The sequence below is a fragment of the Rousettus aegyptiacus genome, unplaced genomic scaffold (genome assembly GCF_014176215.1).
Source record: "Rousettus aegyptiacus isolate mRouAeg1 unplaced genomic scaffold, mRouAeg1.p scaffold_m13_p_1, whole genome shotgun sequence".
Classification (NCBI taxonomy): domain Eukaryota; kingdom Metazoa; phylum Chordata; class Mammalia; order Chiroptera; family Pteropodidae; genus Rousettus; species Rousettus aegyptiacus.
In genome coordinates, this window is record NW_023416284.1 from 178,161,034 (window position 1) to 178,184,905 (window position 23,872).

Consider the following 23,872-nt stretch of genomic DNA (forward strand, 5'->3'; position numbering starts at 1 on the left):
TCTCTACTTATTGTATGTCACACATGATCTGCATAGACTTATTTTTATTACTTTATTATTTTTATTTTCATGTGCTTTGGATACTATTTTGTGGGTTTTTTTGGAGGGGATTGCTATTGAGATAATATCGTGCTGCCTTTATCTTCTTTTTTTGGTAAGTATATATTTTATAATGATTCTATTAGCGGTTAGATTTATCCGTTCAAAAACAGTGGTAGTTAGGGATTGAGTTCAGTTACCTGAAATAGAAAATCATCCAGGCCCAGACTGACTGTTCCCATGGAACAGGAAGTCGGAACACAGAGTGCAGCTGCTCCCCAGGGTCCTCTCTCTCTGCTCTGTCATCCTAAGCATAAGGCTTTCATCCCACGGAGGCCTCAGTGTCCCAGAGGACGGCTGTAACTTTGGCCTCCCGTCCACATTCCAAACAGGATAAAAAAGGACTAAAGGGGGAGGAGAGTGGGGGAGGGGGGCGAAGAACAGGAAGGAGGAGGCGGTTGTCTGTATCTGTACCAAAACTTACCCAGAACCTCTAGTCGAGTTTCTCTTCTGTCTCATTGGCTAGAACTGTGTCACTCGGCTACTTCTAGCTACAAGGAGGCTGAAAAATAGAGGATTTGCCACTCGGAAAAAAGCTGGGATTTTCTTGGTAAGTAAGAAAGGAGAATATATTTTAGGCAAACAGAAATTGCTTACCCATTATTTCTAAAGTTGTCGAAGTCAAGAGTGAAACAATATGCTTTTATCAACCATTTCTTCTGCTTGCCTCCAGCCCCACCCACAACCACACTCTAGCACAATTGCATTTTAACTCTGGGTATTCATGAATTTCAACACAGATTTTTTTTAACCCTTTTTTCACTAACTTATTTTATACTATATAATTTCTTTTTCTAAGGCTTTAAAATCACACTCAGATTTTAAAACGCTTTCAGACATTCTTAAATGTATACTTATTGAGTTTCAGTCTTCAGATTCTTTTAAACCATGAAATTGCCTTTCGTACATTTTGGATTTTGGTTCTTTTCTCAATTGTCTAAAGTATGCGTTCAAGTGTATTTTAAAAACACACGTATGTGGGTAGTACGTACCCTGTGCCCTCACGTGTGGAAAATTGTCTTCCTAACTCGGCGCTCCCGTGCCTAACTCACGCATCATATTTCAAAACAACCCTTATCATTAAAACAACCTCATCTAGGTCCCAGACTATAAACAAAACGTTACTTGCTTTTCCCTTAAGGCCAATCTCAATAATTTTTGAATTCAAAAGACAAAACAAAAGATAAGTGTCATTCCAAAAGCACTGAAAAACAGCAAGGATCTTAACCGAAGTTTTCTTAGAATATAGCGGCAGGAACCACAGTGCATATCATCAACAAGACCTCTAAACAAATGTTTCTCTCACTGCTCTGTTTCTTTAAAGTTGCATCCTTTATGGCAGGCCCCATCACACTGCACCTGTGACCTTCCTTGAATGTCTGAATTTCTTCACCCTCTAAACTCTATATGCTTTTTGTTTTTTATTTTTTAATTTGCTCTTTTTGGTGTTCAGTTTATGGATTTTAGGAAATACATAGAGTTGTGTAACCCTCAAACGGGACACAGGAAACAAGAACTATCACCCCCACAATTCCCTCATGCTGCTTCTTTATACTCACGCCCCCTCTCTTCCCCTCGCCCATGGGAACCACTGAGCTGTGCTTCCTCTCTTATCATTTTACTTTCTCTAGAATATCATGTAAGTGGAATCATACAATATGTAGCTAACTGAGTCTGGCTTTTTATATTAGCATAATGCATTTTAGATTCATCTAGGTCCTCGTATCGATAGTTTGTTTCTTTTTATTTCTGAGCAAAATTCCATTGGATGGACATACTGCAGTGTGCTTATCCAATCACCAGTGTAGTGGGTGAAATTATGCGTTCCAATTCTAATCCTTATTCCCTGTAAATATGGCCTTATTTGGAAAGAAGGCCTTGGCAGATACAGTCAAATTAAAGAGGTTGTGCTAGGTTAGGGTGGGCCCTAAATCCAATGACTGATCTCTATAAAAAAAAAAAAAAGAAGAAGAAGAAGAAGAAGAAAAAGAAGAAGGAAGAGTTTTGGATACAGAGACAGAGGGAAGAAGGCCATGGGAAGATGGAGACAGATTGGAATGATACACCTACAGCCCAAAGAACATCGGGGATTGCTGAAACCTACCAGAAACAGGAGAGGGAAGTGAGGGTTTTCCCCTGGAGCCTTCAAAGGTTGCTCTGTCAACAAACACCCTGATTTTGAACTTTTACCTTCTAGAACTATGAGAAAATAAATTTCTGCTATTGTTTATAGTATGTCTCATGATCTTTTAATGTCAAAAGAGTTTATTTTTTTACATTATATTTTAGTTTTCCTCTTTTATACATAATGTTGATCATTTGTATCTTCTGTCTTTTCTCCTTGGTCATTCTGGCTAGAAGTTTCCCATTATATATTTTATCTTTTTAAGGCTTTTTTAAGTTTCCTTGTATCGTATGATTTTAATTTCTTTTTTTAATCTTATTATTTCTTTTATTAAACTTAATTTTGGTTGAATTCGTTCACATTGTCTTAGTATCTAAAAGTAGAAGCTTAGATTATTATCAATATCTTTTCTAATATAAGTATTTGGTGCTATGAATTTTCCTCTAAGCACTACTTTAGCTGCATCCCACAAATTTTAATGTGTAGTGTTTTCATTTTTGTTTTGTTCAACATATTTTTTAATTTCCCCAAAATTACCTCTTTTACCCCTGGCTTGTAAGGGTTTTGCCTAATTTCCAAAAGTCTGAGAATATGCCAGATATCTTTCTCCTATTGATATTTATTTTAATGTCATTATAAACAGAGAACACATTTTATATGGTCTCAGTTTTTTATATATAATGGCCTATTTTGATAAATATTTTATATGCATTTAAAAAACATGTATTATATGATTGTTGAATGGGATGTTTTGTGAATATGTATTAGCTAACAGTGCTTTTCAGGTTTCTATTATCTTGCTGATTTTATATCTACTGTTATATCAATTACTAAAAGGCTGTTGAAATCTTCAATTATAATTGTGAGTTTGTCTACTGCTCTTTTCAACTCCTTCAGGTTTTACTTCATGTATATTAAAACTCTGTTTTTAGGTGCATACACATTTAGAATTATTATGTCTTTTATGACAAAGCGATCCTTTTATCGTTATGTAATGCTTGCCTTTATTCTTGGTAACTTATTTTTCATTTGAATTCTGCTTAGTCTGATATTCAGACAGCACCCCCAGCTTTCTTTTTATTTCTTTTTGCATGACATATAATTTTTTATCTTTTTAATTTCTTTATCTATAATTTTGTATTTGTTGTAAGTTTATCATAGACATCATTTACTTGCAACTTGAATTTTCCTCCAGTTGAATAATCCCTGGTTTTGATTTGGTTTATTTAAACAATTTACCTTTGTTGAAATTATTGATATGTTTGAATTTAAATTTATATTTTATTATTTGTGCTCCTCTAGTGCTCTTTGGTTTTTCACTTGACTCACTTCTTTTCTGTCATCTTTTGGATTATTTAGATATTTCTTAATATTTATTTCCTTTTAATTTATCGATTGAAAATTGCTCTGGTTTTTTTTTTTTTTTTTTTTTTTTTTTTTTTTTTTTTTTTTTTTGAGGTATTATACCTGAGCCAAGAAAGATGGGTTTCTCTCTGGGTTTTAAGCTTCATGGTTTTGCACTGTTTTGTACAAGGGGTGAAGAAGTCACCCTTGGCATAAAGGGGTTAGAGTGAAAAGAGAAAACAAGAATAAAGAATTCACACACACACACACACACACACACACACACACACACACACAAATAAGGTCCCTGGAGCCTTTTTTCTAGTTCATCTGACCACGGAGAGGGGTTATCTCTTGGAATTAGATATCTTTTAGATAACCCTACCACCGCCCATTCTAGCTAGTGCAACATCATTACCGGGGCTGCCCTCAGACAGAGCCAGAAAAGAAAAGACAGACAACAGAACCACCGGGATCTTATTCTACATTCTCTGACTTTCAGAAGCCTCCTTTACTGATCTTCTGACAAGCCAGCTGGCTTTCCTTCAGGTTTTAACCTCCATACCTGTTGCACAGTTCCACCTTGACCTTGTCTGAATGACTGCTGAGACATATGGGTAGGAAAAAATAGGAAACTTACCAATACTGGTTGTTCTTCAAGTTTTGAGTTTCCCACCTGCCCGACTGCTACTGTTTGCTTTTCTGAGTCTTCAAGTAGTGCCTTTCGTACTCTCTCCAGAGTTTTGAGTTTTAATCAGTGGCAAAGATAAGAAGTAGCAGGCTTACTCCTCCTTGGTCAGGATCAGAAGCCTGTCATATGTTCATTATGTAGAACAATTTGCCTCTTCACTTCCCATTTTTATTCTTTGTCACCTAAATGACAATTTTTTTCACAATGATGCTGATTATTTTGAGGTAAAGAGAAAGCAATGTCCCTTCAAGAATTATACCTACCTGCCCCAAATGGGCTTTTGATTTTCCTGGTTGCTAAAGGGTGTATCATATTAAAATCTTTATAAAGTTAAATTAATGCAGTTCTTATTGTATATGTCCATCATTCAACTTCCTGGTAAAGGAGGTTAAATATCCCAACACAATAACATATGAAACTTTAAATCAACTATCTGCTCTTAAGTTAGAATTGTTATTTCATACAGCTCAAGGATCAGAAGTCTATAATAACAAGTCTCTTCCTCTCACACAAGAGTGTGATTAGAAAAGCACCATATGGTAGCAGTCTGTTTTATATATAAATGGGGCAGGGAAAGGAGGAGGAGTGGGAGAAAAAGAGATAAAGGTAGTTTTAATTGTTAACCAAGTATGGTAAGAAAAATCCAGATGAATTCCATTTCTGTAACAAATAGAACACCTACTACGTAAGGAAGGCTGTGTGCTATATGTTGGAGGAGGTTTAAAAAAAATGCATAAGACAAGTGTGCCTATTTCCTAGGAGTTGGATAGGACAGATAACTTGCACGCCATTGTTTTAAAATAAGTTGAAGTGTCCTAATGCAAAGAGTGATCAGCTTAAACCTTAATGTGTGTTCTGAAATGGAAGGTAGAATGAGATAATCAATCACCATTGATTTTATGAAATAGAATCCTGCAAGGAGAGGTGTGATTGGGTTTATAACTGGAGGAAATGCAAAATAGAATAGAGAGGAAAGAAAAAGTAGAGTGAAGGTAGCAGAAAGTTATGAAGCATAGAAAGGAAATATAGCATTTCTGTTTTTAACTCAGTGGTAGGAGATGAAATTTTAAAAGTAGACCGAAACGGTATCATCAAGGGCATTAAAAGTGAAGGCAAAATTTTTTACCTTCAGCGTTAATGAAGAGCCATAATTTAAGGCTTTTGAGTAGGAAGAGTAGGGTAATCGGAGCTACGACTTTGAAGGATGTGAACTATGGTGATGCTTGAGCAGGGAGGGACTTGGGGAAAAGGACATCAGCTTCATTACTATGATGATCTGAACACAAGGTGTCAGGGGTCTAAGTAGAGTAATGACGATGGAAACGGACTGGAAAGAAGACAGCTTAGAGGTGTGATCAGTGACGGTCCCGAGTGTCTCAGAAACAGGGACCACAAAGGAATGATAGGTTGGGGAGAAAAGTGGGCAATTTAGTTAAAAATATTCAGTTTGAGTTGCTCATAAAACAACTTTTTTGAGAAGCTCATCGGACAGGTAGGAAAGAGGCTCAGAAGCACAGAATAAGATGTCGAGTCTGGAAAAGGAGAAGTAAATGATGAGATCATAAGCGCAGATAGACTCGCCAAGGGGGTGACAAAAAGAAGAGAAAATCATGGGAGAAATGCAACTCGCTCGCATAGGAGGTAGAGAAGAGAGGGGAGCTTTGGAAAGGGGGAAGAGACAGTTTTACAGAAGACTGGCAGAGTTGTAGAGAGTTTAGGAGAGTGAGCACGGAAACAGTCTGCAGTTAAGAAACCAATGGTGAGCTCTATAGAAGCAGTTTCAATAGGGTGGTAAAGGCAGAAGCCAGGCTGCAAAGGGTAAGAAGTAAGGGGCTGTGACTGGGAGTGGATGTACCTCCCTTGAAAAAACCTAGCAGTGAAAAACCGGGATTCCGTGGACCAAACTGAGAAGAATTTGGCCTCCAGTGGGTAGGCCTGATCAGGAGTAAAAGTGGACACCAACAATTGGGAATCAATTGTCCAATGATATCAGATGTTCTCGATAATTGAGACGAAAATGATGTGGAGAACAAGAAATGATGGAGTCGGTCAAAAGAGATCTTTCTCATATAGAGCGATACTGATTTTTTTCTTCAAATGTCTCTCTCGTCTTCTTTCAAAAACGAATTTTGTCTCCTCCTTGGCCTTCTCCCCTCACAGCCACTACTGCTTGTATATGACAGTCGGGGATGTAGCAGAAAGAGCAAGGGTCACTGCAGAGAGCTGGGAATAGGCCACTAACTGGGAAACATGAACCTCAATCCCCCTTTCTGATGCTGAGGAGCTAGAATCTGCCCACATCGCCTCTTGCTCTCAGACTTTATAAAAACAAGAAAGGAGGGCTTGGGGGAAAGTCGGCAGGTACGTAGTGTATTATTTTCAGACTCTCCCTAGTTTTCACTCTGAAAGGTCTTACATTAAAATTTTAGGCAGATTCCACAGCGCCCCATTCTAGCATACCCCCAAAGTTACTTAACACCTCTTTGTAAACACTGCAATGAAATGGGAAGTGAGTAAACAGATTCACACTGGTTACTCTCACCCCGGTCTTCTCAGTAGCTTTTTCAAGGACACAGTAGGGCTTACAAACAAATCCATCCCTTCCAGGACTGACAAATGGCACCTTTTGTAGGACACCCTCAATCCAGGACTGGTTAAGGGGCAAGTTCTCATGGGAAACGCAGCGGTGAGGTGGTCTTTATCCTCCCTTGCTCTCCTCTTCTCCTCCTTCTGTAGGGACATTTTAGATGATGATATTTCAGACCAGAAATGCCTTTGCCCAGCCTGTGGCTTTGACTCTGGAGGGGCACAGACAGTGGAAGGAGGAGGAGGGTGGACGAGGTCAGGTGGAGAGGAACAAAATGTGAGTGACTCACGACCAGCTCTTCCTACACTTAAAACAAAGAGAGATGTTCCGTTCACTGAGACCAGACAAACGCAGGGACTGGAGGTAGAAACCCCATTGGAGACATAATAAATTGCTTGACCAAAGCTCCCATCTCCTTCCTTGTAGGAACACCTCTTGGTAACCCAGGAAAGGACCTAGGTGCCCATACAGCCAGGGACAAAGCTCTCATCCGCCGCCTCACAGTGGGATGGGTCCCTCGAAGGCCACCATGGGGCTATCGGGAGGACAGAGACAACACGGAAAGTCAGCAACGTGCCAGTTCTCACGGTTTAGAAAACAACAGGACTGGAATAATAAATACTGTGACTAACCCACAGGCTCCGTTGTCAACGAGGTGACAGAATTGTGCTCTTCAGCCAGGGCCCCTGGGAGGCACGTGCCAGGCAAGCCTTGCTTGCTGTCACACTGCAGGGCTCCCGGGGCTGAGCCGAGGAGCAGAGGCCCAGCCCTGCTGTGTTGGGCACCCCACAGGCTGCCGAGAGGCCCAGATTGCCTGTGGTTGTGCTCAGACAGACCCAGAAGGACATAAATCACCTGTTATTAAACATCCCTGTGCTAATAGGATGACACTGTATTTACCCAGCACTCTGCCAAGAGCCCAAACCTCCATCCGGGAGACCAGAACGGCTGATCTGAACACCTTTGAACAGATGGGAACTGCGCAAACGGGAGAGACAGGAATAGAAAAGCAAACTGTCCCTCTCGTGCGCTAACCCTGGCCCAGAAAGGACATAATGTGTAGAGCAGAGCTGTCAAGAGGAAAGTCACACTCTCTTCAGGAGTCAATGTACCTTTAATTTCAAAAGTACAACTGAGTACCATTTTCTAGACAGATGATTCCCTACTTCATAGCTCTTGCTGTTCTTTGGATGGCTTCTGTTATTTCTCTTCCATCTGTTATTTTCATTTATTTCAACTAGATTTTTCCAAATTGGAGAATCTTATTTTGGGAACGATGTATTCCAGAGATGTTACCCCATTTAAAAAGATGGATTGTTTTTTTTGTTGTTGTTTTGTTTTTTGTTGTTGTTGTTTTCCAACTTGGAAGAGTATTTTCTGGGTGTGTGAGTCAAGTCCATTTTCTAGGTGCAGACATTAACGGTCTTCTCCTTGGAAACATGCGGGGGGCGGGGGGGGGGGTGATCCTTCCCGGCTCCCAGGGAGGGGGCGCGTTTGGCCCCGCTGTGCTGCTGGACAAGGGTCCCTCACTTCGCACAGTCTTCCCAGATCCTGTCAAGTCTCCTCCAGGAAGAGTTTCCACCGGGCTTAACGCTCCCTGCTGGGGTTTTGGCAGACAAGGGAACCGAAATAGAAAGAGGGTGGATCTGTGCTACATGCAAAAAGCCAGCTTCAGGGAAGGCCCAGAGCTTTTCAGGGGAGGAGGGAAGGTGAGGGCAGAGCATGGCCCCTCCGGGAACAACTGAGCAGAGGTAGGACAGAGTGGGAGAGCAAAGGGAGGGCAGGAAAGAGAGAGATTTCTCTAGTTCACTTTAAAATCCAAGAAAAAGGAAGAAGAAATCTAGAGGAGACGCGATCCTCCCCATAGGTGACATTTTCACTTCGAGTCGGCTCCTAGATGTTAAATATGTGAAGTTTGACGTGTGACTTTTCTCTCGAGTTTACTTCTTTCCGTAAGCCTCGTCTGCCTTCCTCCCTCAGCTTCCTGCTGGCTCTGGCCGGGACAGATTACTACCGATTCCATATGTGCCACGCGCTTTCCCATAAACATGCTTTTGTATGTAATGAGTCTGCCTGGATGCCATTTGCTCTTTTCTGTGCCTGGCAAACTCCCGTGCATCTCCTCCAAGTCAGCTGAAATGTCATCTTCTCTGTGAAGCCTTCTCAGTCTCCGGAACCGGAGTGGTGACGTGTTCCTCCAGCTGTGCGCCGTGCACACAACCCACATCTCGCTTACGCACTTAACACAGTTTATTTCAACTGTTTTCCCCACTGGGCAGTGTTAAGCTCCGGCGCTCCCCTCAATGTTCAGGGGGTGTGGGGGGGTGGCATGAATGGGGGTGGCATGAATGAGGGTGACTCGTGATGGGAGAAAGTGCCAGGGTATTGGGGAACAACACAGCCTACGATGAAGGAGGGCCACACGCAAGCTGATGCGATTGGCTTCCTCATGGCTTGTTATTTCGGGTGCAGTGTCTACAGACATCATCTTTAAATGTCCCTGTGGCTCTCACTGCAACATGGGGGGAACATCATGAGACCCAGACCCAAGAGACACTGGTTCTAATATTGCTTCTGCCATTAACTGGGTGAGTGATATCCTAAATTCTGCCACTCTGTGTCCTTAGCTGTCAAAGTCTTTAATGTTATTTCCTTTACCTTTTTCACCTATTTTGAGGTTGAGAACAATGAACTGATATATGGGAAGGTGTCTAATGGTTGCACAGGAAAGTAACAGTTGAATTGAATTTCCTTAAACTTCTCCTCTTCTTAGCCCACCAATCTTCTGGAAATTTTCCAACAATAAAATAATAATAATACAAAATTTAAAATATTTTATAGACCTCAAAAGCTCTTGCTTTTGTTTTTCACTTGTATGTTGTAGGTAAAAAGAGCTTTCATAATAAATTCTTTAGGAAAGGGCATATTAGCATATGAAATAAAATCCTACCATATTATGTGCGCTTTTAAAAGAGCACTGAACTTCAGTCCTGAGAAGAGCTGGAAATCGTCAAGCTCAACCTATCTTATGATGAGGAAATCCAGGCCAGAAGAGGTCACATGGCCTATGTGAATTAAGGACAAGGCAGGGATTCAAACTCAAGGAGCCCACCGCTAGGTCAGAGCTCAATGGCCCACAGTAGGACAAGGGAGATGCCCAGGAGAAAGGCTGTTGGCAGTATTCCCCAGGGCGGGGGGCTGGCTGGGCCAGCGTGCAGCCTGGTGCGTCAGAGGGCATCCCCTGATGCCTTCGGCTCCCCCTCCTCACTCTGATCCAGCCATGCTGGCCTCCTCACAGGTCCTCTAGCTCTCCAGGTACGCTCTGGCCTCAGGTGCCAGGCATTCGTCTTCCTCTGAGCCAGGAACACCCTCCTTCTCCTGTCCACGTCCATATGGCTGGGTTTCCCACTTCCTTTAAGTCTTTGCTTAAATGTCACCTTCTCATCAAGAATGTTCTTTGCTCTTTTTAAATTGCAGCTCCTCCCCCAGCACTTTCTTTTCCCTTCGGCTTTACTTTTCTCAATATCATTTGTATTTCTTTGTTCGTCTGCCTTTCTCCCCTCACATGTAAACTCCATGAACACAGGGATAATTATCTATTTCCTTTTCTAAATGACTAGAGTAATGTCTAGCATTGGCTCAGACATACTGTTGAGTGAATGAAGGAAGGAGTGAATAAATGATGGTGACTCAGGGGTGATCATTCCTGAGAGACAGCATGCATTCCCCCTCATCGGCGGCCTCTCTTTGCAGGTAAGAATCTTGTCACTAAACACCTGCAGTTTCCCCTGCTCACAGTAGGTCCTTCAACCAAGACTCAGGGCTGACATACTATGTGCAGCTCAGAGAACCTATCTTTGGAAAACTGCCACTGTTTACTATTACCTGACAGAAAGGTAACTTCAGATTATGGAGGTAAACTAAAACAGCTTACCAGAGTGAGAATACCCTAAACTTCCCTAGACAACCTGCCCTTCTTTGATGGTTTAGCTGGGGTTCCAGATCTTCTAGGCCTTAGTTCTTGCTTAGGAAAGACAGCTTGGTTCAAACCTAAATTTAAAGCTTATTATTACCTTTTAATTCATCCTTGATGTGAATTCATTCACTGGCCATTGATGGATGGCATGCCTGTCTGCATATAGTAGTACAGCTCCCGGGGCATCACAATGGGAGTGAGGAACAAAAATTTGCCAAGCCAAGGGCCATTACGAGGAGCTGCAGCCACAGAAATTCTGACCAGAAAGAGAGAGCCAGGACAGAGGAATTTAGAGGCTGGAGATTCAGATCTCACAGGTCACGGCAGAGGCAAGACAGAGAAATGTGAATGGTCATCAGTGAGACATTAGGTAGAGCCACGATTAACTGGAGAATCTGCGCATTCAGTAATGGGATCTAGAATTTGGGCACTGACTTACTACAAAGTACCTCTTAAGCAAGAGCTTAAGCAAAGTACCTCTCAAGAGCTTTCTTGAGGCAAAGACAGATTCTTAAGGGACTACGTCGAGCCAAAGATAAGATTTAGAGAGGTAAGGATGCTGGTGAGATAACCAATCCATTCCAGTTTGCCTGGGACCTACCTGCTTCTAGCACTGAAAACCCCATGTCTCAGCAACCGGCGCGGCTGGGGCCGACCAGGGCAGCCGGGCTCCCTGGGCACTGAGCTGCATGAAGATGTGAGGCGGAGGTGGTTCCCTCTTAGGGACTCAGTCTCAGAAGTACAAGACAAGGGCCACAGCTGAGGACATCTGCCGAGAGCAAAGGGCCGGGGCTACGCTAAGGAGGCCGATAGGTAAAGCTAAAGGTGGAAACAGTTTCATAAGGAAGGAGAAAATGATGGTCAGACGGTGTTGAGAGGGGGAGCCTGACTGTGCTCGAGGGGGTGGGTTCTCGAAAGGCCTTGCTGAGATTCAGATACACAGATGTGTGCGAAACATCCACACCGAGGCTCAGCCAGCTTATGTCCTTCAGAAAGGGAAGACTAATTATATTCACTTACCTAACTTAAGTAGACTTTAATGCACCCAATTCATCCGCAATGTCTATGCCTTATCCTTGTGCAGAAAGCATTTGGGGAAGCATGCTCAGTCTTCTCTAGTTCACTGTAACAATTCATCAGATTAGCGCCTCGTACATCTCTTTGTCCCGAACCCACCCCCTCCCCCAATGCTTCTCAGTTCTCCAAACTCACAAATGAAGTATCAAAACATAGCTTTGCTGCTAAGAAAAGATACAATAACCTACCTCCTTTGCATCGACCCATAATTCATAAAAACTGGTTCAATGACTCTGTTATACTGCGAATGCTTTAATACTGAGAATGTTTACCAACACTTAATGGAACAGACATTGGAGGCTATTTTGTCAATAGCAATGATTGATTTGACATCCGCCAGTACTTTTCATTCGGCATTGTATCGTTTATTCAAACACAACTTTACGCGGTCGTCTGATACCTGAGGCAGATAAAATCTGACCTGCTGTGAGAAAGATCAGGAATCATAGTATACTCCTTGGCAACACATGAGAAACCACTGTGGGTTCCTCAAGGATCTGAGAGCGTAGTTTGTAAACCCGGGCATTGAGGCATTTATACCCATTTGTCCGGGCCACAGCAAAAGCAGATCAAAGTATGTGCAAGGGATGTTCCCAAGGGAAACCTTAATTATGCACAGACAGTATGCACCTGTTAAGAGAAACAAGGGAACCTGTAAAAATATATGCATTAATTATAAAATAAAATTAAAATAAAAGTTGGGCCTTTTGGAGAGAGAAAATATTTTGCTAATAATAACCAATAGCGATAAAACCCATCAGTAAGAATGGCCAGCTACCAAAACTGGCAGATTCCAACTCGGAGCTCTTCGGAGTCTCACTGTTGCAGGTTCTGCCAACTTTGAACTTTCAAAAAAAAAAAAAAAATTTAACTAATTCTCATGAGCCAGTGTTGAATAAATTGTTCTGAGTTTGGGCACACAAAAGTTCCGATTGGCCCAGAATCGAGGAAGAGTCAGCCTTAAGTGAATGGGCAGAAGAGATGTCCCTTTGGTTGAGGATTGCTTTTCACCTTCTCCTTGGGAAATTCAGCACCTCTCCCTGACGGCTCCAAGCTACACGCAGGTGTCCTTCGGTCACTACTGAATCAAAATGCTTGTGAATTAGAAAAATTGAGGCAAAACGACTTGTTAGAGTGAGGGATAGGTTTCCTCCACTATGATGAACCAATTTCTCATAAACTTAAAAAAAATCATAACTTTTATTACAGAGATGCATGAGGAAAGTAAAGCCACCCCAAGCCCATAAATGGCCCTCCCTGTTCTGGATTCTGTAATATGTCCATACTTTTATGCATAAAATCTAATTAGATATACGGTGCATATTAAAATATAATGCATTGATATCTGGCTCTCTCTACGCACAAATTGAGACCTAGATTGACTATGTCACCCAGGAAGGAATTCAAAACTTTACCAAGTCTAGGACTTTAATTTTTTGTAGAACTGAATTATTTATGATTAGGTTTGTTGAATGTGACAGCAAATAAATAAATAATAACAGTAGTTAAAAAAAAAAAAAAAGATAGAAAGTTGTTTTCTCCCTCGTGCAAATGTTGCCCAGAGGTAAGCCGTGCGGGGCTGGCTCGGCGCCCGTGTTGCGTTCAGCGCATGCTCCTCACGCCGCCTGCCCGGAACCCAGGCTGGCGGCATCTACCTTCCGGGCGGCAAAATAGAGAGCAAAGGTGTATGTCGGCTCTCTCTTAAAAATGTTTTTTAAAACCAACCATGGATACTATTACGGGGTGCCGCCTTCTCCTACTGGAAACGGGACATAAATAACAAAATCCGGACAATTCCGAACTCTGAAACATAATGGGCACTAAAGTTTTCAGAAAAGCAGGTGGGTGTGAAGCGGTACTAACAAGTTTTCGTTTAAAAACCTAATGGCAAATAGAGATAATGTCATTACTAGATTATCTATTATTTGACTATTCTAGATCTTTCCATTGCACCTCCAAAGTACGCATGGCGGTAATACATGTGAAGGCTCTAACTTCTTTTCAGACGAACGTTTCTCAGACATGTCATCACATCACAGATGGGTCATGGCCATCACTGAGCATGTCACGATCAGTCACGGTGTCTCACCAGGGACGTGAATACGAAAGCCCCTGTCGATACTGATAATTTGATCGCTGAGAGCAAATCTTCTTAAAAGGAGATTGGGATGTGGAAGCAGAACATCCCTGTGTTCCTATGGGGACATTTTAGGAATTCCTTTCTATTATGTCAAAATAAAATACATGTTCTTTCCTAGAATGGGGAGCCGAGATGTCAATGAAAAGCTAAATTTTAATCATGTCGAAAAAGGTACCAGCTGGTCAGTGACAATAGGGAGGTTTCGGGGGTTGATTTGCCTGGAAGATTCGGAGCCTCAAATACAGGACACCAAACAATGGCCCAGCCTCCACCAGAGTAGCAGCAGGAAGACGTGCCTGGGTGAGCTCCTCCCACAGGAGGCACTTCCAGAGCCCCAAGAAATGTCAGGAAGAGACCTAGACAAGAATGTTACAGTCCTTCATCGACCAGCAAAACGCACGCCTAGTAAGGCAGAGGGTCCCCGAAGTCGAAAGGTTCTGAGTGTGGTGGCCGGGCACACGCCGTTTGGAACTGGAGGAAACATGTGAATAATTACAGAACAGCGTGAAGTGCTGACCATGGTAAATATAGAAAGTATTATGAGATGGTGTGATGGACAACATGTAAGATATGAGAACAGAGGAGGCCTCGAAAAGGAGACAGCATTCGAAAGCACAGATAAATGAAAACCAGAGGGTAGGTGGCCCTGACAGAGAACACCATGTCCCAGGGTCTGATGTCCTGAAAACAGCCAGAAGAGCTCATGGTGGCAGGACCTGGGGCGGCAGGGAAGGGCCACTGAGGGATCGTCATCAGAAAATCATCACGGTTATCATCACATTTTAGAAAGTCGCCTCCTGAAACAGTGCAGTGGAAACACCGGAGAGAGATTCTAGCTGAGAGACCTGTCAGAAAATTATTCCAAGGTGCTGGTAAGAGTAAGGCCTGAGCTCAGGGCACTCTCATTTTAAGATCCAAAATAGAGACCATTTCCCCAATTATATATATACCTCACCACCCCCACAGCCACTTCTAGACTACACCCTAAAAATATTTGTTTTCCTGTATTTGAAAGAAAAAGTGTGAATAATCTGTCCTAGCAATTTATCATTTTTATAAAAGTTTAGAGTCAGATGGGTATGTGGGGGGTGGGGGGTGGAGTTTACTTATTAGTGGAGGTACTTACCGGGGGTGCTTATTGTGGGGAGTACTTAACTGCTAACCCTAATGTGCAGATCTTACAGATTAAGTTTTCTGTTGAAAGACCATTTAAAGAAAGTGAAGTTCATGATAAGGAAGACGGTTTTGCTTCTAACAGTTTTAAGCTTCCTATGGGCCTTCCTGAGTCATCAACTGACTCACTCCACCTGCTCAATTTTATTATTAATTCAAAAAAAAAAAACCCCTCTGATAACAATAGAGTCAAAATTATGCTACCTGTTTTGATTTCTTTCCTCCCATTGCATAATTCTCTCGTTTTCCCCACATTTTGGCAGTTACTCTCACTAGCCATGCAACAATGAGAAACATTCTTTTAAAAATATTTTCAGCCCCCTCACATTCACATGAAATCGTTTTATTTCTAACTTGGTTTCAGTTCTTATATAAGATCCACTGCTGTCTAATATTAGATCATTGTGTGTTGTACGTGACTTACTTCTAATGTGTGGTGGGAGTTTGAAAGATCCCTGATTTGAGTTCTTCTCTAAAGCCAAAAAAAAAAAAAAGAAAGAAAGAAAAGCATTTTATAATGCGAATAATCAATTTCACCTTAATTATTATTTGTTAGATGTTGATTTCTTTATTAAGTGAAAATTCGGTCACTTTGAAAAGTTGTGATTATTTATGTGAATATGACTAGGTACGTGTGTGTGTGCTATAGATTTACAGATGTGATCATCTGGTTGTTGTTCAACATTCAATAACCCTGAAACAAGAAGCCCAAGTTGCCCTCAATCATCCTTCAGGTACGAACCTGGGGAATAGCTAAGACATCAAAAACCGATCCCAAAGCCACAGAGACGCTGCCCCTGACTGAAGCTTTCCTCTCAGCCTTTAAAACATGGGTGCAAACGATCTCGACACTGGACATTAACCACTACACTGAAACCCAAAACGCGAAGTAACCTTAGTCACCGATTTCGTCGAATCCATATCAAATTGTCACGATGGAAATAGCCCGGAAGATGATAACAGGTTTGAAGTTCACTCTGAAGTGAGGCCATTGCTTTGAGAAAGTGGACCTGATTTTCTTCCACGTAGGCAAAGAAGGAGGAAGAACGGGGCTGTTATCAGATGAGGTCATTGGAACTCCACAGGTCTAGTGATTGCCTCAGATTATAAAAGTTACAGAGTATAGACCAAAGCTCAAACCTCGGTTCTTTGCTTGTTTGTTTCAAAATCCCAGGTCTCTCTGCCATATGTCTAATGGATAATTTAGAGTGTGATTTATAGAAATACAAACCTGAGAAAAAGTCGGGTACCTCACTAATGAATTTCTATATGTACTTAATTCTGGCTGAATATAACACTGCTTATGTTTTGTTTCTCTTTTATGCGTTTCCCCCTCCACATCTATAATTGATGCATTTGAACTTTAGGAAAGATGCACCAGGGGGAACTGTGACAAGCTTAAGGATATCAAGAAACTTGGTACGAAAGCCCGCTCCTTTGGCATATCATCTGGCTTTGAGTTTCTCTTCTAATGAGACAATCTTTTATCGCCTATTAGGTAAAAAGATAAATGAATACATTTAGCCTTCGTAGCATTACTTTTCAACTCGTATGCCTCTGCCATTTCTCTTTTCCCTTTTGTTTTCCCATCAGAGTAAAACATTCATCTATTTATTCAGAAATATATGTTGAGTGCATTTTATTTGCAAGGCATTAGGAGACAGTCAACAGCAATGCCATGAAGCCAATTGTACTTTAAACTAAATGGCATCTTGGTCAGGAGAGCTGTGTCTTGGAGAGTCCCACTTATCTGGTTTGAGTGCTACTCCATGCAGTAATTAGGACTAAACCTTTGAGTCCTTCTGGGGGAAGCCGAACACTGAAAATTTAGGGATATCCTCCAGCTGTGGGCAAAGGCAAACTATTTGTCATGGGAACATGAGTGAGTCCATGGTAGTCTAGAGACAAATATGGGGGTAGAACAAAAATCTAGAGTATAAACCAAGTGAAGCATAATAAAGAGAGAGCAGGTGCGTGAGAGATCAGAGCCCAAGTCCCAGTCCTTCTAGGAGGAGACACTGGTCGCCAGCAGTCTACGGTCGGTGGGGACCCTGAAGGTCAGCAGCCGGGATGCTCCAGGCCATAGAGCTGGGCCTGGCTTGGGTGGAGGCTGAACTGAGATAAAGCCTTCCTACTCTTGGGTAAACCATTTGGGGATCAGACCAGACTATTTGGGAATAGTGTTAACTCAGGTAGAGTCCTTCTCAGCTAATGCAGGAATTCTTCGTAATAGAGTTCAAGGAAGGGGATGAACTGTGCTTTGGTCAATAAAGTGAAGGTTATTTCTTCTCAAGAGGCAGAATGCCTTCTCTATCCACTGTCCCCATGTCAACCCAGACAGCGAACACAGCGTCTTTCCCTTACTCCCCCAAAACTTGAAGGGAATTAAATGGTAACACCATGAGGTAACAACTGGAAATTAAAAGTTAGGCATTCCTTGTCTTTTTAATTTCTTCCGGTCACCACCACTAATAGAAATTTCTCACTGGCTACATATCTTGTCGAACCTCAGAAAACCCCTCTCGTTCTCGCTGCCTCCTCACCACCCGCCTTTCGCACTCCACCTCTACACCAGGAGCCATTCATTTCCCACACAGAGGACTTCCGCTCTCTCCTGGGTTCACTGTTTCCTTCCAATCCAATCTCTTGAGCATTTAAGTATTGCATTTAAATATTGCACTGAAAGTTCAGCCAACATATCTTGTTTAAACAAAAGGATAGCTGACCTAAGAATAGATTTTGCGACTCATTACTAGGCTAAAGAAGTTAAAACTGGTTTAAATAGCATTATTTGTTTGTTTGTTTAGCTATTTATCCACTTTAGAATGGCAAAACAAGCCTAAAACACAAGAGAGATAAGATGAAAAACTTTCTAAAAATATACATATACATATGTGTGTGTGTTTACACACATACATATATATTATACATATATATATGTATAATATATATATTAGCTCATAAAGCAGGAAGCCTGATTGCTTAGCTCTGTGGCATGGTTCTGCAGGCAGAAGAGGATCAGAACCAAGACCTACTAAATCCTGAATTGAATAGATGAAGTTTGTGGTCACTGTCCTACCTGCCTGTGTCCAGAGCTCCTAAGTCTAAGGCAATACTGAGTCTGTGGGAGAAGGTGAAGAAGGGGACTGGTTTTTAAAAAATGTATAATTGAGTCCCCAGACTGACTCTGAGTTTGGGGTCAACTCCATGTTTGCTGTAAAACAGGAAAATTGGAAAAATATAATTAATTTGAAATCAAGTATAATGGTATTAGTTAAATAAAATCGCCTTTTGCCAGCCAGCATTTAGCAGGACACTCCTGGATTCAATTATCATAAATAATTGATGTAAAGTAGATGGGATTTAACACATAGCATTGCATATATATTTTTTGAAATATAATATACCTCCTTTAATCATACATAAAATCTTAAATGTATACATTTCAGAAATCTGATATAAAGGTAAATACATAATCAATGTGTATAACTATACATTTTTAAGTCTTAACACAATTTGACGAATTTGCAAATTAATTTGGCAGTAGTCATTTCAGAAAAGTGACTGATAAGCTGGTAATTTTATTTATTAAAGCTAATTTAAGCAGATACTTATGAATCAGGTAAGAAGTAAACCATCTTCCATTCAGTAAGTTTATAATGAGTATTTAGGTCAGGGGTTTACCATGGTAAGTTAGGAGAAAACCACCACCAAGCAGAGTAGACATTTAACTAATGTTATTTAATTAAAACAAGTGAGATATGCTTGGGATTTTTCCTCACAGACATAAGTATATTAATAAAATCAATGTGTATTTTCAAAACTATAGCGATTTGTATTATGAAATTTGAAAAAGCGAATATTATAAACAAAAATTAAATTATTACAGCCGTATCGACTCAGGAAACTTTTTGAGTTATGCAACTTATTCAATCTGACTTCCTTATCACATGTTTTTAACAACTGTGAAAGAAAGATAAGCCGTCCTGCTTTTTCAGTTCCCAGATGATTTTAATGTTTAGAAGAAATACGTTTGAAAAGTGTTCAACCACGATAATAATAAAGCTAAAGTTAAAATAATTAAAGGCCATTTAAAATAAAATTTTAAATGATAAGCTTGATGATAACAACATTGAAGTGCTTCTATTACAATTTCTGGCAGCAACTCTATGTCAAACTGTAGGCCATCAAGATATACCAAAATATTAAATTCTTTTAGAAACTTCTCTTGCAAAAAGTCCAAAGCAAGAAAATATATATATGTGTAAATATTCATGGAATGCTAAAGCAAAAGAAAAAATTGGAAACCACCCAAAAGTCAAATATGGGAATGGTCAAATATGTGTCTGAAATATTATGAGGTAGGTTGAATAACAACCAAAGTTTTTGTAACGATATGGAGAAATCCTTGTTGTACGACGATACTGAAAATATCAACTGTAAAGTCACAGCCATGTTATCGTTATAATTATCTAGACAAATAATGGAAAAGCAGATTAGAAGAGAAAATAAAAGGGAACCCTATAAAAAGTCTGTCACGAGAATGCCTCCACCCTCATCCCGGGTCCCTAAAGTGTGGCATTTATCTGCTCGCTTTTATGTGAGAAACAGCTGCTTGTAGAGTAGATGCTGTTTGAAGAAGGAAATAAAAGAAGGATGCACATGTGTTAGAGGAAAAAAGAAAGAAATTGCAAGGGAGAACCATTTTTTCTTGATGTATTCGAAAACTTAGAACATAGGATATAGTATAGATCATGCAGATACATGTACTATGATGAGTCGAATTGTGTTCCCTGCCCAAAAGGATATGTTCAAGTCGTAATCCTTGGTACCTACGAATGTGACTAATTGGAAAGAGAGTCTTTGCAGATGCAATTCAGGTAAAATGAGGTTGCTTGAGATTAGGGTGGGCCTTAATCCTTATCCTTATGAGAAGAGGAAATTGCAGACACAAACACACTCCCAGGGAGAAGGCCATGTGATGATGGAGACCAACGTCGGAGTCATGCATCTACAAGCCAAGGAACCCCAAGGATGGCTGGCGATGGCCAGAGGCTAGGAAGAGGCAAGGACGGAATCATCTCTAGAGCCTTCGGAGAGAGCATGGCTCTGCTGGCACCTGGACTCTAGTCTTCCAGCCTCAAAGGCTATGAAAGAATAAATTTCTGTTGTTTTAAGCTACTCAGTTTGTGGTGCTTTATTACAGCAACCCTAGGAAACTAATGCATACATAAGCGAGGTAATTAATACCCAGGCATAATCTATTCTAAAATATTACTTCCTGATGATGAAAACTTCTGAGGCAAGAAATGCAAATGCTGTTCTTTATGTATTGTAAGAACGGTCCTTGCAAAACTCTTTAAAAGTTAAGGGCAAGAGTTAGAATCACTTTGGAGTTACACGGGCAGCGCGGCATGACCGAGGAGCGAGAAGATTTGGTCCCAGTGTGAACAGGCGCCAGCATCCCTCAGCTGATGACTCTCAGCACGGTCCACGCTCTCTGTGCTTGTTTCTTGCTCTGTAAGTGGTGATAATAATGTTCTCATTGGGCTATTGTGAGAACTACATTAGCTAATAAATGCGAAGTAATTAGAACAGTAGCTGGCCCATTATAAGCATTCAATAAATGTTAGCTATAATTATCATGTCTGACTAAACATTTTGGTTCCATTCCCATTTTAAAATTATGAAAATTTCACAGGCATATTCTTAGGATGCATATATCACTTTGTAAATCACTCATAGATCACCATATCAGCATTTCTCCCTTCCTAACGCCTAGTAATTCCTATCCAAGTCGACATGCATAACCTCAGGACCCCCTGCTCCTAGGACCACCAAAATGAGGCGTAGGCAGGAAGAGGAAAGGAAGGGAATAAAAAGAAAAAACTGCTAGTTTGAGTTCCTAAAGATTGAAATGTCATGAAGCAGCATCAGGAAGGATCAAAGAGGACCAGAAGTTTGGCAGTGGCTGTTTGACAAGTCAGGTGCTTGGACAAGCAGCTTTTTCCACTGTTGATGTAGGAAAAGTGACATTTGTCTCAGTTCTCATGCTGGTCCACAATCGAGTGAGAATTATGCAGAAATTTGTGTTACACTCGGTCCGTATTTTTGTACTCTCTGGAGCTCTCCATGAAACTGCATTTAAGCATCATCAGAATGGTATTGGGCAGCATCATTCAAGTGGAGAGAAGAGCTATTTTCAAGATCGTTCTGAAAAATAGGTTGCAAATTTGTCAAGCCCGAGCCTCTATTTGCACAGAGCTCACTAGTATCTGCTAACAGTTGTCATTATCTGTTCGCAACAGCTTTTCAGATATCTTAAATATTTATTGTCACCATCACCACTTTGCCCATCTCTCTAGTAATTCTGCTGCCATTCCCGAGGCCTCCTTCTTTTATCTTACCTAATAGGACAACAGGAGACTGGGCCTCCAGCTAAGAAAAGGCCAATAGGTGAACAGCTCTCGCGGTGGGGAGTGGAGCGGTATTCTGTGTCAGAGATTTTGAAAGAATAGTTCGAATTTCTGAAGGCCAACTCCCAAATTTATTCCCGTAGAGAAACTAATTAGCTACATAAATGTCCCTGACTTATCTTCTAGGCTTCCTTTTGCAAATTAAGTATAAAATAAGATTGCCCTGATAACTTGTATACTGCGTAATTAAAAGGAGAAAAAAAAAGAATGCAACTCGCAGTAGTATCCAAATGTACTCTCCAAGTAGGACATAGTCCTATGCACCAGTCGCGGCTCATAGTCGCCAAGAAATGAACGCAGGAGGGAAGCACACCTGACAGGTACCTGTGTTGTCAACAGAACCACAAAAAAAGGGTGTTTGTACAGAAAAGGGGAAAACTACAACTCATATTGCGAACGGTGTTGGTGCTGACATGTTGCTGGCACCTGATAGGAATCACTTTTATTGAATGTCAGCTTACGAAGAAGAAAAGAAAGGAAATGGGGGGAAATTAGCTGAATGAGTACAAGGGAAAAGATCAATAACTCCCTCTGATGTTTTTTTGGCAAATTGGCCAAGAAAGGGCTGAAGTCCTTACTGGCTGACAATTCTGGCATCTTTCCCAAATAGAAATGTTGCAGCCAAAAAATGCACTTAGCGAATTTAGTGAGACAATGAGTTTGGGGATGCGTATTAAAAGGCAGAGCACAGACTAACAAATTTATTGCCATCGACACGCCTGGGCCCACCCTGATATTGTGTATTGGTACTGGGTCAGGACTCCCAATCAATGAGGACACAGGGATCTTAATGACCGCGTCACCTGCTCAGCATTCAGCCTGGGGTGGGACCACGCAATTTATCACCCGAATCGAGACAACTCAAGAATGAGAGGCGTTCCTATTAGTAATCTCACTGGGCCACGGTCAAACCTGGACTGCCCCTGGCAAGGCAGGGTGTATTGACAGCCTAACGGGGACACCTAATTCTTTCAGAATCCAGAAGCTACTGCTTGTCGTCACCACCCAGGACCCCTGACCCAGGTAGCTATTTTTATAACATGAGCCTTTCACTCCCAAGAAGTCCTAGGTAAAGAGGGGCAACAACTCGAGTCAAATTTGTCACTCCTGCTGGAAAAATTACCGCACACCACTTGCCCATCTGGCTGGCATGGGAACAGCGGTAGTATCCTGTAGTTTTTATACTTTTCATTCAATCGAGGAGATTTTCAACCCAGAGTTTTCATTATAGATTGAATAGAAACAGGTGGGCATCGTTGTTATTAACTGAAATGCAAACGTAACCGAACAAAAACAACACAGCAGTTTCTTTCCACGAAGCCACAGCATCCAATAATTTGAAAGTGAAGAGAACCCAGCACAATCACCAAACTCTAGCTGGCTCCCAGTGCGGGAACGCAATCAGTCGTAGTATGCCATTCTGATCATTCATGGTTGTCAGTTTTGTAAAACTACTTTTTTATTACCATAGAAATGTTAGGTTTCTTTTTCCTCATTTCGATCTCTTTTTCTCTCACCCTAAGCCACCCAAGTAGTTCAACTTTGAATTGTAATAGATGCACATTTGTTTTTATTACGTTTTGAATCAATCTATGAAAAATAATCTTAAAATAGAGGAATCGAGACACTTGTGGAATTTCACTCATAGTTGGGAATATGAAAAATTGTCATTTAAGCCACCAGGCCCGATATGACCAAAATTTTTCATTCACCCTGAGTTCTATCCCTCAGTAGATGATAGTTCTAGCATCTTTTGACGTGGCTGCCACAGAATTATAGCGTAATGTGTTAAATACAGCCAGAGTAACATGTACATAATGTGTTTTCCTTCAAAGCACCATTGCAGGAATTTTATGAGGGGTCGCAGAGAAAGTGCATTTACTACCATGTGGCAGATTAGGAAACTGAGTCAGAGAGACAAAGCCAGTTGTCCAAAGCCACTCAGTTGGTTAGACTCAAGCCTAGCAGTGGACAGTCATGCATCCCACTCTGTGCTTACACATTCTTCATAGAAACTCCTAACTCAATTCGGCCATCATCTTAGAATGTTAATTCATGAACTTGTAATTCAAACCAGTCCAATCTCTAAAGGAGCCCACTGTTGATATTTGGTCTCTGCTACACAGAATGTATAATTATAAGTAACAAATTATATAATTGTGTTTTCATATATTCCTCAACCCA

General features: G+C 41.1%; 1 long non-coding RNA gene across 1 annotated transcript; it reads left to right on the top strand.

The window, feature by feature from the left end:
- Window positions 1–455: 455 nt before the first annotated feature.
- Window positions 456–18,103, top strand: LOC118603882. The gene is made up of 3 exons (XR_004951431.1): window positions 456–649; window positions 9,319–10,599; window positions 15,947–18,103. It is a non-coding gene; the product is annotated as an uncharacterized LOC118603882 (long non-coding RNA).
- Window positions 18,104–23,872: the final 5,769 nt, after the last annotated feature.